Here is a 14,387-nt window from a genome sequence, read left to right as displayed (position 1 = left end):
CTTCCCAACCCATGGCATTTGCTACAGGTAAGGTTAAGGATTTGACTCGGCTGTTCCACCAAGTCAGAGCTTTGTCAAGGAAAGTGCAGGCGGCGAATTTGACATTGTCAGACTCCGAACAGGCACATATTTTGAAGATTGACTCGATTTTCTCGAACCATCGAGTCAGGGAAATGACACCTCCAGTTCCATCAAAGGTTGTGGGTTTGGCGTTCATGAAGTCTTTGTAGGAAGCCCCTCTTCGGTGTTCCTGACTGTCTTATGGATTTTGGGGTTGGGAACCACCTCCGGAGCCACCGGGATTCATTTGTGACATAGCTGCCACCATTGCAGCAGTCAGAACTGTCTGAAGTGATGCGAGATCAAATTGAGGAGAAGGTGGTGGCTGAGGAGGATTTTCGTTGTTCTTCGAGCTGGGTCTCTTTCTCGGAGGCATCTTGATCTAAAAAGATCAGGAAAGAGAGGATCATAAGTCCTCTGAATTGAATCAAGAGATATGGAACAGGGGATATCTCATCAAGACAGATATAGCATCATACTAAGCGATAAAGCAGGAAAGAGTTATCAAGACAAAACATTTTATCGCTAGCGGAATGATCAAGTAACATCGCGTGTACGAGGATTTTCTACGAAAGATTTGGCTCGAGAAATACTCCCATAGTATTTCATGGTTCGCTGCAGCGATGATTTGTTGTTTGGGATATTAGGTAAGTTTTAGGCATGCTGCGTACCACAGTCACTCCCAAGCACATGTTGGCTGTGTCTCGAATGAATATAGTTGGCCAGGCTATATTGATCCTAGACACAACTACATAACTGCCCAGGTTTAACCGCAGTGTACAACACCCAATTACTTATGTTTTGTTCTACTTGTAGTTACGGATTTCGGCGGTTCGGTATACTTGTATACTTTTGAAAATACTTATAGTTTTGAAGATACTTTTAATTCAGAGCACTGAGGCCCTTTAGTGTTTATAGTTTTATACCATGTAAGGTTTGGTATACTCCGTTCACTATAAACAAGGGCTCTGATACCAATCTGTCACACCCCGAAAACCAAAGGCAGAAACGTCTCCGGGGTTGACTCCAAGTTGAGTATCAAATCCAATGTACATAGTAATCACAGTAAAAAAACATTACATTACATATATATGAAAGTTTACATTTGTTTCAAAAGTAAAGTTATACAAAATATACATATGCATCATATTAACAAAAGTTGAGACGAGTCTTCCACGCACTCCGTCTTCACCAAAAGGAGATCACCAGGTACCTATCTAACTTGCACCTGAGAATACAAGCGGTTTGAAAATCAGCATAAAGCTGGTGAGTTCATAAGCGGTTCTGACTTATGAAAATGTATCGATTTACTTTAGTTTCAGAAAATACTTGTTATCCAAGAAAATCCCATATTTTCTTATGTAAAGTTGGTTAAGTTATCATTTGTTACCAATTTGATTATGTATTGTATTTTACCCCAGGAAAATCCCATATTTTCCTAATTGTAAGATCGGTTGTATATCACAAAGTAGATCTAGAAACAAAACCATGGGATCACAATCCCGAAAGAGATATAATTTCTAAACCCAAACTGTGAATAAGCTAATATTAATACATGTTGTGAGTCGGGTAACCATACTAATACGACAAAGTGACCTCCTTGACGTTTGTCAGACGTCGAAACGATATCTAGAAATTTGTCACCCCAGGCGTGCCCGCCTAACTGTAGCTAGCAGTTAAGGTGTGGGATTGTCAGTCCCGAATAGATCTATTCACAAATTCCGAGCTCTCCCTCCAGGAGACTCTGGTTACACTTCCGGGGAGGATTTACTGATCATCCATAAAGGGTAGTGACCATCTCACAAACCAGTACTAAACTATTCACAGGGTTCTCATAAGATATCAACATACAGAAGATTATGAAACATAGTACAGTAACTATAGATACATACATGAAATTATCAGATAATACATTCAAATGATACGGAGATAAACTGAATCAGACATAGTTTATCTAATAACTTGATATAGATATCAGTATACGATAGAAAGAACAGTAAAGACCCCCAAATTATTCCCATAATAATTTGATTAGTTGATTATTTCCTTAACTAAATTTCATTTAGTTGTATTGATAAGTCATTCCTTATGCTCAGCATAATACATAAGGAGTAAAAGAGTTTACAAGGTTGTCAGATATAGTTTGAAACATATCGATGTCATGATTTGAAAACAGTTATAGTTTGCTTGTATTCCCCCCCCCCCCCTGAAAACATTGAAAACAGTGAAAAAGCTGTAGGGGTATGAACTCACCAGACGAGATATGAGACGGTTTGGATGCTAAGAGTTGATACGGGACTTGTAAACACACGAGGTTCCTAATTATGATGTAAAGATACACATTTTTATCTAATTAGGACTTAGATTGATTGTTGGATAGGGACAAATGCTTCAAGTCGCGATAACACTCTGATAGAAGTGTTTGGAGGGACCCGGGTGGCGTTTAGGGTCATGAATGATGCGAGGGACTTAGCAAATGAGTTGGGACTTCAAAGGAACACCCCCTTTAGGGATTTTACGGCCAAAACACCCATTCCCCATGAGTTTACGGCCGTAAACTCATGATGGGTGGTTTATGGTGCAATTTGGACTTCAAACACTTTGGGGATAATTTCTAGACTTGGTTTAAGGACTTGAAATGATTTTAAAACATCAAATAGACACATTTTAGGGAGTTTACAGCCTAGCATGGTCTCATGGCCGTAAACTCCTATAAATCCATGAAAAATTGTGTTTTTGGATCCCAAACTAATCACATGTGATTGCTAAAATTGTACCAAAGCCTTATATGCATTTGTTTGAGGATTTGAAAGGATTTTTGGAGTTTACGGCCAATGAGACCCCTCTCATGGCCGTAAAATCCCTTAAAGAGCAATTTCATGTGTTTTAATGCTAAAAACTTGTTTGTATGGACTTCTAAAATTCATTCCAAGGCTTTAGGGGTGGTTTAAGGCCATTTTGACATGTGTTTATGAGTTTACGGCCAAAGGCTATGTGCTTAGGCCGTAAACTCCTAAATGTGATGCATTTGATGTGTTTAAGGTCTCCAAACCATTTTTAGATGATTCTAGGATTTACCAAAAGGACATTGGTTGAGTTTCAGGGCATTTGGACATGTTTAAAGACACTTAATCCCCCATTTAGAGGAGTTTACGGCCCAAGTACATGCCTTGGCCGTAAACTCTTATTTGTCCCCCAAAAATCATGTTCTAAGAGTCCAAATGCTAAAACCAAAGTTCTATAATTCATAACTAAGCCATATAAGTGATTTGGAAGGGTTTAAGGGCATGAAAACCCTAATTATATGAGTTTACGGCCCAAGAATGATCCTTGGCCATAAACTCCTTTAAACATCACAAAATTCATGTTTTAATTGTCTAAAGTCCATATCTTGAAGTCCCTTGGCCATATCTAAAGTCCAAATGAGCTTAGGAAGGAGTTTAAGGGCTTAAAACCCTTCAAAATGGTGTTTACGGCCTAGGCAGCCTCCTGGGCCGTAAACTCATATATGTTGTCCCATTTCATGATTAAATGTCGAATTTGGAAGCCAAATATGCTATAGATTAAGGCTAGGAAGGTACCTTAAGGATTTGAGGCCTTAAAATTGAGTTTTGGACCCTTAATCTTTGGATTTTGGAGAGAGGTTAGAGAGAGAGTAGAGAGAGAAGGAAAAAGCTTCAAATGATAGGTTAAACACGTTTATATAGGTCTTAAAACTTGTACGCGGTGGAATTCTACCCGATACCGACGTTAAACGCGGCTTTTGGTCGCACCCGATTAAGTTAACGTCACCCGGCGGGAACATTTTTAAAACTTATGAGATAATTATATTCGGGCTAATTATGAGAGTTCCTGAGTGATTTAGACACTCATTAAAATAAAATAAACATATAAGTTTATATAATTAACTCCAAAGAGAAAACGGAACGAATCTGATAACGGCGACTTTCCGGGTAGAACGGGTTTTGGCGACGAACAAATTTCGGGTTGTTACACTGTTTATGCGAAATTCTCGGATTTTATTCTCAAATAAATATTTTCATGAAAATATGCCCAAATTATGATTATTTAGGGTCTTATATGTTAAAATATGATTTCTGGAGAAAATCCCGTGTTAAAATAATTAAAAACGTGCTTAAAATGGAGAATTAGCCAAAAACCGGGTGAAAAACATAAAATCCGAAGTCTAGGGCGAGGTCTCGGCTCACAATCAAGAACTGAAGTGGCTTAGTTGCCTAGGTGCGGTCTTAGGTCCGATGCCAGGAGAATCAGAAGCGGACCTCGGATGCGGGCTGCTCCCTGCGGCTGCGGTCGGTGGCTGCGGCTTGCTGGCTGCGGCTGGATGGCTTCGGCTACTCAGGGACCTCAGACTCGGCTTAAGTGGCCTCAGATCCAAGAGGACTTGGCCCCTATAGAGAGGCTTCAGTCCTAAAGAGTTATTTTCCTTGGTTTTTCCCCTCTTTGAGTGATTTCTCATAAAACCAAGTATCGGGATACCCCAATTGCTTATAAAATTTTCAAGAGAGATTTCTCATACAAAGAGAGATTTGGGAGAGATTTCACATATGGAGAGAGATTTGGAAGAGATTTCTAGATAAAGAGAGATAGAGTGAAAACGATTGAGAGAGGTTTCGCAACACTTGTGAGTGGTTGGCTTCGCAACACAAGGTCCGTAAGCCCCATTAAGCCATGTTTTAGTGTCTTACACACTCCCGATGAGTGTGCATTAGTGTTTTATCGCCTTCGTTCATTGTTTACAACATTTAAGGCTTTGGAAAAATTCAATCACACAGATTTTTTTTAAATGACGTTTTCTCATTAAAATAGCGGATTGTTTAGTAAATACACAACGTAAACCCTAATACGCAAGGGCTAATTGAGTCATCCGGTTTGACTTTTTGACTTTGGTTGACTTAGACTTGACCCGAATTTGATTATCGTCACATGTGCCTCCCGAGAGGCAGGTGGAGTTTCATATTGATTTGCTTCCAGGTGTGGCACCTATCGCCATGGCACCCTGTCGCCTTGCGCCGCCAGAAATGCAAGAGTTATTCTCACAGCTTCAGGAGCTGTTGGGAAAGGGATTTATTCGACATAGTAGCTCTCCATGGGGAGCACCGATCCTTTTTGTCAATAAAAAGGATGGTTCGCATTGGATGTGTATTGATTACTGGGAATTTAACAATCTAACGGTCAAGAACCGTTATCCACTCCCGAGGATTGACAATCTATTCGATCAGTTGTAGGGTGCATCTTGGTTTTCTAAGATTGATTTGAGGTATGGGTATCAACAGAGGAGGGTTCGTGAGGAGGACATTCAGAAGACAACATTTAGAAGTCGTTATGGGCATTACGAGTTGGTGTTGATGCCTTTCGGGCTCACCAATGCATCGACATCGTTCATGGACCTCATGAACGGAGTATGCATGCCTATGTTGGATCGTTCTATGATTGTGTTCATCGACGATATTTTAGTGTATTCGAAGTCTAAAGAGCAGCATGAGGAGAATCTGAGAGAGGTTCTCAGAGTATTGAGATGGGAGAGGCTTTATGCCAAATTCTCCAAATGTGATTTTTGGTTACGAGAGGTCTAGTTCTTGGGACACCTCGTTAATCAAAATAGGATTTTGGTCTACCCGACCAAGATTAAGGCGGTTATGAGTTTGGAGGTGTCGAGATCCCCCACCGAGGTCAGGAGTTTTCTAGGTTTAGTCGCTACTATCGGAGGTTTATCAGAGATTTCTCCAAGATTGTTGTTCCTTTCACCAAGTTGACCCGGAAGGGTGTAGCTTTTGTTTGGGATCCTAATCAGCTGACCTCGTTAGACACTCTTTGCTAGAGGTTGTGCGAAGATCCAGTGTTGGCTCTTCCTGAGGGAATGGAGGACATCGTGGTTTACTGTGATGCATCTACATTGGGGTTAGGTGTAATGATTATGCAGAGCGGGTACGTGATAACCTATGCACCGAGGCAGCTGAAGCCTCATGAGATAAGATATCCTACCCACGATTTAGAGTTGGGGGCAGTAGTGTTCGCCCTCCATATCTAGTGCCATTACTTGTACGGGGTTCGGTGTACCATCTGTACGGACCACAAGAACTTGAGGTATCTGATGGATCAGCCTTAATGGAATATGCGCCAGAGGGGATGGTTGGATGTGGTAAAAGATTACGATTGTGAGATTATGTATCATTCGGGCAAGACTAACGTGGTAGCTGATGCCCTGAGCTGCAAGGCGGAGAGTGCCCCAATTCAGGGTATATGCATGAGGATGAAAGTGATGACTCCGATGTTGGATACCATACGAGAGGACCAGGCGGAGGCCATGAGACCAGAGAACTGCAAGAAGGAAAGGGTGATCGGCCAGTTATCTGAGTTTGTGATGGATAACTGGGGACTTATGACCTTTCGAGGTCGGATTTGGGTACCTTATACGGGTGGAGCTTGTAGCACTCTAATGGAGGAGGCACATAGGTCGAGATTTTCGATCCATCTTGAGGCCACTAAGATGTATTTGGATCTGAAAAGAGACTAATGGTGGCCCTGTATGAAAAGGGATGTAGTGTGGGTAGGAGAGAGGTGCCTGACTTGTCATCGGGTTAAGGCAAAGCACCAACATCCTCATGGTCCATTGCAGCCTTTGGAGATTCCCCAGTGGAAGTGGGAGCAAATCTCGATGGACTTTATCATCAAATTTCCGAGGACGACGCATGGAGTTGATGCGATCTAGGTGATTGTGGATTAGTTGACGAAGAGCGCTCACTTCCTTGCTATTAGTGAGAGCTCTTCTGTTGAGAGACTGGCAGAGATTGATGTGTGAAAGGTGGTAGCTCGCCATGGAGTGCCGACGTCCATAGCTTCAGATCAGGATGTGCGTTTTCCTTCCAGATTCTAGAAGAAGTTCCATGAGGATTTAAGAACGCGATTGCATTTTAGTACCACGTACCACCCACAGACAGACGGACAGAGTGGTCGGACGATTCAGATACTCGAGGACATGCTTCAGGAATGCGTTATGGATTTTAGTGGGAGTTGGGACTCATACCTACCTTTGGCCGAGTTTTCTTATAACAACAGCCACCACTCGAGCATCAGTATGCCTCCCTTTGAGCTTCTTTACGGGACGAGGTGTCGTACTGCCATCTGTTAGGGAGAGGCAAGGCAGAGAATTATGGGTGGCACTGAGATTGTGTCGAAGATGACCGGGCAGATTCAACAGATCAGACAAAGGTTGCAAATGGCTCAAAGTCTTCAAAAGAGCTACGCGGACAGACGACGATCCGAGCTTAAGATCCAGGTTGGAGACTTTGTGTTTCTAAAGGTTTCCCCATGGAGAGGAATGATCTGGTTTAAGAAGTGTAGTTGGGGCCTCGATATATTGGACCTTTTAGGGTGATTGCCAGGGTTGGCAAGGTAGCATATCAGTTGGAGCTACCTGAGGAGTTGAGCCAGATCCATAGCACCTTCCACGTGTCCTGGTTGCGGAAGTGTGTGGCTGATGAGACGATGGTAGTACCATTAGCGGACATTCAAGTGGATGTGAGCCTGAATTACATTGGGAGACCGATCGCGATCCTAGATCGGAAGGTGAAGGTTCTAAGGAACAAGGAAGTGCCTCTGGTTTAGGTCTAGTGGCAACATCGAGTGGGTCTGATTTGACTTGCGAACCAGAGCTGGAGATGTGGGAGCAGTACCCCGAGTTATTTGCGGAACAAGACTTCGAGGGAAAACTCTGATTCTAGTCGGGGAGAATCATAACATCCCGGAATTCAGGTATATTCCTTTGATCCTTTTGATTCCCCAATTTGTCGAAATTATTCCTTTAAAGAAAAGTTTCGCTTTTGAGTACGTTGGGCGTAAGGGAGAGTATGTTGCGTGTACTCATAAGCGTGTTCTTTATGCGGAGTCTACCTAGTACGCTGGGCATACTAGGTTCAGATGGAAACCCTAATATTGGGTGTGAGCCCTATATAAGGAACGTTTTGGCCTCAGTTTTAGCCACCATTTCTAGAGAGCAAAATGCTAAGTGTGCCAAACCCTCGTTTAAGATCTTGTGTGTGTGTGTGTGTTTCAGCTTGATAGTGTTGTTGTGTGCCTTTGAAGAGAAGAAGGTGCCATCGAAGAAGCTAGAGTTGGAGTGCAAGCCTTTGATATGAGCTTTTCAGAGCTTGGAGTATCACTTGGAGGTAAAAAGCTCAAAGCTTTCTCAATCTTTTTTATTTGTGCATTATGGGCAATTTCTAGGGTTTTTGTCCCAAAGGTGGAGAATTTATGAGCAATGGAGCTCCATAGACCTTGATTTGTCCATATTCAGTGTATAAAGTGTTATAGATCCATAAAAATCCCATCTTCGACGTTACGAGTGACTCATGTATGAGTTATGAGCCATTTAGTGAAGGATGTGGTGAGTTTTGGATGATGATGACCTTTACAGCTATGTAAAGGCATAAAGTCTTCGACTTTATGAATTAGGAGGTTGTAGGGGGTCCATATCCGTATTTTGAGCCAAGTTGTTAACTAATTAAGACCAAAAGTGAGATGATAGTAAAACTGGGACGTATGTTGAGTGTAAATCCCAATACGTGGGGCTTAGGGTTCAATCAAACCGATATCAGCATAGCGATCGACTACGCCCAGTGTAGGGATCTGGTACGCACCGCGTACTCCTTAAGGTTGACTTTCGTTGACTTTTAGGGTTAAGTCAACAAGTGGACTTTTGGACCAGTAGAGGGGTAGAATGGTCTTTTACCCTTTTGAGGGAGCATAGGAAGTGATTAGTCTGGCCTTTGAGAGCCATTATTAATTAGAGATAATTTATGTATATGATTAGGTTGAGGCTAGATCAGTGTTCTGAGTTCAAGATCATTCGAGTTTACCTGAGTTGAGTCTTCTCACTATACATTACCTAGGGTGGTATCTATATGTGGACCGGAAGGTCATATGTATTTGTTTGAGATTATATGTATTGTGATTATATATATGCTATGTTCCATTCAGATCGGACCGGAGGGTCCAACGATTTTTGAGGCCGGAAGGCTCAACCAAACCATATCGGAGGGCCCAACGAGATAGACCAGACCAGATGGTCCAACGAGCTACGAGACTAGAGGGTCGCACTAAGACATACCAACCTGAGGGTCGTATAGATTACACCCTCGAGTGGTGAATTGTTGTAGGTGGTATTTTGGGGAAATCACTAAGTATTTGTTCTTACCGTGTTATGCGTTATGTATTTCGGGTACCTCGGAGGATCGACGGAAGGCACCGGCATGATTGTACACACACTCGAGATTTGGAGTTATGTTTGTAGATCCTAGATTTAGACAATTGTTTGAAAACTTGTATTGATTTTTGAGAATTAATGATGAGACATGTGTTTTATGAATATTAAAAATGAAAAAAATTGGTTTGAAAAATTATGTTGTTACACGGGAGATGAGAGTGAACCCTATCTACAAAATCAAACCAATCTTTGTTACAAGAACTCGATCGTCCTTTACCTGAACCAAGTATCAAACCGTTTGGGGATTTTGAAAGAGGAGGGTCTGCTCTAGCTTCATAAAGCTTAAGATCAGAGGAAAGGGCTCCTGGATGTGCATGTGTAGAATCGATAGGGTTTTCCAAAAAGACTCGTGGGTGTGTTGTAGTGGGGTTTAAGGGACTATTTTTTATTAGCAACACTATCTTTTTAGGAAGATTGGGGTAGATTGTGTGCCGACTCCCCATGAGTGTGTGCATGTGATATTGAAATTCCGAAGGGTACTTCAGAAGACTAATCAAGAGGGGATGTCTATGATCTTGAGTCAGATCGAATGCCAATATGTGTTTCCTGTTGAGAGGATCCACTGGCTTTGGTTCTCTTTTTGGCTTTAAGTTTTGACGTTGACACTTTCGTTTAGCCATTTGCTTCATATGGACACCAGTAGAAGCTGGTTTTTTCACATCTGAGGGCTGATCATCCGAGACTGGTGCAGATTGTGTAAGGTCATACGCAACCGAAGTCTCAAGATGGTGTTTGAGATATAGTGAACCAGATCAAACTATAGCCAACATATATTCTGGAAAATATTAGATAGGTTTGAAAGCAGATTGGTCCAGTAAACTATAAGTTTTAATAACGTTAAAAGAACAATATACCTATTTGAGATCATAATTGAGAGGAATGGGTTCTAATTTTTCATTATACAACTGTTGAAGCGTTAGAGCCTAGAATATCGGACTCGAGATCTCGTTAGGCTTCTTTTGATGGCAAACTTCCAAAAGTCCTTCAATAGCACCACGGTTAGATCAACTGCATCACTTCTTCCGGAATAAATGTTGTACACTACCTACAACTAGTATTTTCTCATGGTGTCACTGATGGGTTTTGAGCATCCTAACACTCCTATGGTGTACATGCAACCCTAGAAACCATGGATCTATGTTTGACTGTGATACATGAAAATAATTAATTTTCCAAGGTTCTTATCCTATCTAGCATGGCATGGGGAACTTGAATCAAATAAAGCTTGTAGAATTACTTACCTTGTAGTTGTAGTTGATTGCTTGGAGTTTGAGAGCCTAGCACCAATAGTATGGATGCCGCAAATAGAAATCACCACAAACTTTGGAACCTTGACAGAATAGTCACAACCTTCTTGAAATCGGCCCTCTTAGTATACTCACCACAACTAGTGTGATTTCAAGAACCAAAGCCTCCTTTATATAGTGTGGTGGATTAGGGTTACAACCATGTAAACCCTAATACCCATGTCTTTTCATTTCTATGAGATCCATGGGTTAAAGCTCCATGGAGTATCCATGGACTTTCCATGCAAGCCTAGCCCATTCCAAATAAGCATTATCCCACACTAAATAAATACAAGAGCCCATATTTAATTAGTCATACTTTTGATCTCTAAATTAATTCTAGATTAATTATAGATGAATATAAATTAAAGAATATGATTTTATATTAATATATTAGAACTTATAATATATTAATAAATTATAACTTATACTATTCTCAAAAGATTATCCATAAATTGTTCTGGTGAAGTGCATCCCAAATGGACCATGCCGGGTTGGGTCAAGTACATACCAAATATAGTTATGGACTTAGAAAGTATATCCAATAGTATCCCACTTGGATAAGTCTAATAACTATAGTTGCAAGTATGACTTCAGGAACTGATCAGCAATCGTAGCTCTTTAAACTCTGTTGAACTATGAAGTGTCATTTTAGATAAGTGATCATATAATCCTCTGTTCTAGATATCAGCCGGACAAATACATGGAACATGGTCTTGATTAGTGTCCGACATTTGTTTCCCAATTGATGATATGTTTGACATAGAACTTAAGTAAACACATCAATTTAGTTCTGACTGGGCCCGATACATAGGTCAAAACAAAATCATCGAGGGGCCCAGATATCGCTTCTAATCCTAGAAGAAAGAGATAAACTTCGATTCATATGTTTGCTCTACTACTTGTTAAATTGCACACAAAAGCACAGTTTATATCATCGAGTTACCAATGCGTTTTCATGCAATCAATGCATAACCAACTCATAGGCAACAAATCATATCTCTAGGTTTGAAGACTTATATGATATTACCGTCTCACGATCACTCGAGATAAATTCCATGAGGTGATACAAGTGAGCGTGGGTTGAATCCAATACTAAGAACTTAAGAGCACTCATTAGTGTTGTAGCCCCGCTTTGTCTAACATCTTAGACCTCTACAAGCCAATCCATGACAGTCTTGACTCATATCTACTTCCAACATATGACTGACTATGGAGATTTTGAACAATATGATATAAGCCATAACATAATTATTCTGAAAGTCAAAACATGCAAAAAGAAATAATAGTAAGGGATTGACAAGAGATAGCAACACTTTACTCATAAATAACAACTTTTATTTATCATCAAATGTCAATTACATTTTAACAATTTCAAGATTATATAACTACTAAAACTAATATCATCCTTCAGCCTAATGCTCTGAGCATGCTGGTGATGCTTAACCCGATTCAGTCCCTTTGTTAGGGGATCTGCTGGGTTCTCATCCGATGATACCCTCTTTGCCACGAAGATTCCTTCTTCTATTCGATGTCTAATGAAGTGATATTTTATGTCAATGTGTCTGGATCTCCCATGATCTCTCGGTTACTTGGCTAAGGCAACCACACTATTATTGTCATAGAAAATCTCCATTGGCTCCTTTATATCTGGTACAACTCCAAGGCCTCCGATGAAGTTCCTTAGCCATATAGCCTCCTTTGCTGCCTCGCTTCCCACTATATACTCCACTGTCTCCTGCTTGGAACTTTTCCAAGTAATTTCCCCTCCGTTTAGGGTAAAGACCCAGCCCGACTGAGACTCTGAGAGTGGAATTATCCCTGTCAGTCTGAAAGCTAGCATCACTATACCCTACAACTCTCAAGTCATCACTCCCACCAACGGTATGTACCCAATCCTTAGTCCTTCGTAGGTACTTGAAAATATTCTTTACCGCTGTCCAATGAGCCTTGCCAGGATTCCCCTGATATTTGCTGACCATGCTTAGAGAAAAGGCCACATCAGGGCGAGTACAAGTCATAGTATACATGATCGAGCCTAAAGCAGAAACGTATGGTACTTGACTCATTTAAGCTATCTCAGCCTTAGTACTCAGACTCTGAGTTTTACTCAGTCTGGCATTACACTGGATAGGTAACTCTCCTTTCTTGGAGTTATGCATGTTGAATCTTTTCAACACTTTATCTACATAGGTGCTTTAAGTAAGTCCAATTAGTCTTTTACTCCTGTTTCTCAAAATCCTTATCCCTAGGATATAGGCACCTTCTCCAAGGTCCTTCATAGCGAAACACTTCCCAAGCCAGGACTTTACTTCCTACAGGGTTGGGATGTCTTTTCCTATGAGTAGTATGTCATCCACATATAGTACCAAAAAGCTGAATATACTTCCACTAGCCTTGACATAGACACAAGATTCATCTTCACTCCACGAAAAGCCAAATTCTTTGACTTTCTCATCGAAGCAAAGATTCCATCTGCGAGGTGCCTGTTTCAATCCATAAATGGATTTCTCGAGCTTACACACTCGATTGGGGTACTCTGTACTAACAAAACCTTCTGGCTGAACCATGTAAACATCTTCAGCCAACTTTCCATTAAGAAAATCGGTTTTGACATCTATTTTCCATATTTCATAGTCATGAAATGCAATAATGGCTAATAGAACCCTAATAGATTTAATCTTCGCCACTGGTGAAAAGGTCTCATCATAATCAACTCCCGGAGTTTGAGAATAACCCTTTGCAACTAGTCTTGCCTTATAAGTATGTACATTACCATCCATGTCGATCTTCTTTTTGAAGATCCATTTTCACCCAACTATCTTACGATCAGGTACATTGTCAACCAAGTTCCAAACTTGATTGTCATACATGGATTGTATCTTGTTGTCCATAGACTCTTTCTATTTAGCATCCTTAGGGCCTGCCATGGCTTCTGTGTAGCTATTAAGCTCATTCAGATTTACCAGTGTGTTATCACTGATAAGTGTTTTACCTTCTGCAGTAATATGGAAACGCCTTAGAGGTATAGATTCCTTAGTTGACTCAACAGGAGTTTCCTCCTCAGGTTGAGGGCTAGGGTTTGAGGTTCCTTCACCACTTGACTCTTGAATTTCCTCAAGGTCAATTTGCCTCCCACTGTCTCCTTGGCTTATGAATTCTCTCTCTCGAAAGAATCCTCTTCTTGCTACAAAGACCACATTATCCCCCAAAATGAGATTGGTAGTGAAGATTCCTAAGTTGACTCAACAGGAGTTTCCTCCTCAGGTTGAGGGCTAGGATTTGAGGTTCCTTCACCACTATCCCCCAAAATGAGATTGGTAGTGAAGCTCAACTCATCATGGAAAGAACCATGCCAAACAAGGTCTGATTGCGCCTCTCAGCTACACCATTCAACTGTGGTGTCCTAAGAGGTGTCGATTGTGAGACAATCCCACATTCCTTAGGATAGTCAAGGAACTCAGTATTAAGATACTCACCACCACGATCGGATCGAAGCATCTTAATGTTCCTGCCCAACTGATTCTCCACTTCTTGCTTAAACTCTTTGAATTTTTTAAAGGTTTCTGACTTATGCTTGATTAAGTAGACATATCCATATCTACTAAAATCATCAGTAAAAGACACGTAGAAGCGAGTAGCATCGCTTGTGGCGGTTCTGAAGGGTCCACACACATATGTGTGTATGAGGTCCAACAAACCTTCACCCCTAGCACAAGTGCTAGTAAAAAGTGACTTTCTCATTTTACCAAGCAAAA

Source organism: Lactuca saligna, chromosome 8 (assembly GCF_052625555.1).
Source record: "Lactuca saligna cultivar CGN05327 chromosome 8, ASM5262555v1, whole genome shotgun sequence".
Taxonomy (NCBI): Eukaryota; Viridiplantae; Streptophyta; class Magnoliopsida; order Asterales; family Asteraceae; genus Lactuca; species Lactuca saligna.
This window is presented reverse-complemented; position numbering follows the sequence as displayed.